Source organism: Etheostoma spectabile, unplaced genomic scaffold (genome assembly GCF_008692095.1).
Source record: "Etheostoma spectabile isolate EspeVRDwgs_2016 unplaced genomic scaffold, UIUC_Espe_1.0 scaffold465, whole genome shotgun sequence".
Classification (NCBI taxonomy): Eukaryota; Metazoa; Chordata; class Actinopteri; order Perciformes; family Percidae; genus Etheostoma; species Etheostoma spectabile.
Window position 1 is genome coordinate 112,877 of NW_022605616.1, and position 1,187 is coordinate 114,063.

A 1,187-nucleotide genomic window follows, 5' to 3' on the forward strand; every position below is an offset into this window, starting at 1 on the left:
AGATTTCACCCAGTGGCATTATCAGTGGACAGATTGCCACTACAACAACCATTTTTGGTGTAAAGCTACCTGGAACACACAAATGTTACCAGAGTGTATGCTAAGAAACTTCAGTGGAAAAAAGGCTTGTTGTATGCCATTGCCTACATTTTAAAGGGATGCCTGCCATACGTGTGTGTGTGTGTGTGTGTGTGTGTGTGCGCGCACGCAAGCTTCTGGAAAGAAAATAAAGGATTAAATACGAAATACTAAACAGACATTAATTAAGAACTTCCCCATACTTTTAGAGCTATGCAACATTTTCCAGGAGTCATTTTGATGCCTACTCTCTCAAACATCTCTCAGATAAGACCAAGGATGATTAGGAGCGTTTTTCTGCTTGTCTGCCGAATCTCTGGGATCTCTGTTTTCTTCATATTTAATCATGTTGCCGTCCACTATGAGCTAACGTTACCGCCATCAAGCCACAATGATTCTGTTGAGTTGTATTGTAGTGGTGCATCAAGAGCAACGTATATTCCCATCCAACTAGATTGAATTCAGTGTTGATGACGCGGAAAATAATAACGTAACTCCAATGAAATGCAATGAAAGCAGGCTAACAAGCCAATTTTGTAAAATGTAAGAAGTAGAAAGTAGAGATATGTGTTAAAATTTAAGGAGTAAAAGTAAATGGTCGTCACAAAATTAAATTGTAAAGGAAAGTAAAAAATCTGAAAATTCACTTGAGCACAGTACCAAAGTACTTGTACTACTTTTATCCACTGCTTTTTTTGACGTTTTTGGCACTCATTTCTTGTTGTTGTCATTGTCAAGGACCTTTTCAGGGGTTTATGTCGACCGAACTGTGAGTAAGAAGACTTTTTAAGACATCCAATAATACAATCAAAGATACTTGACTTTTTCAATAAAAGCATGTCAATAAACTAAACATGTCTGGTCCTTTATGTAAATCTCATTTTCCAGAGTAGCCCATAGTGAAATTGAGTTTGTCAGTGCACGTGCATGCGTCTGCACAGAGAAGTGGCCTATTTTTGAGATGATATCCTAGTTTTGAGTTTATAATGAGGGATTGTCACTGTTGTGTCACTAGTGTTACTTAAAGAGGTGATATCTTTATAAGCCTTCTCTTGGCTTCTAACTTCCCCTTCCAACCTGGTCTTACGGCAGTTCGTGAAATGGTCACG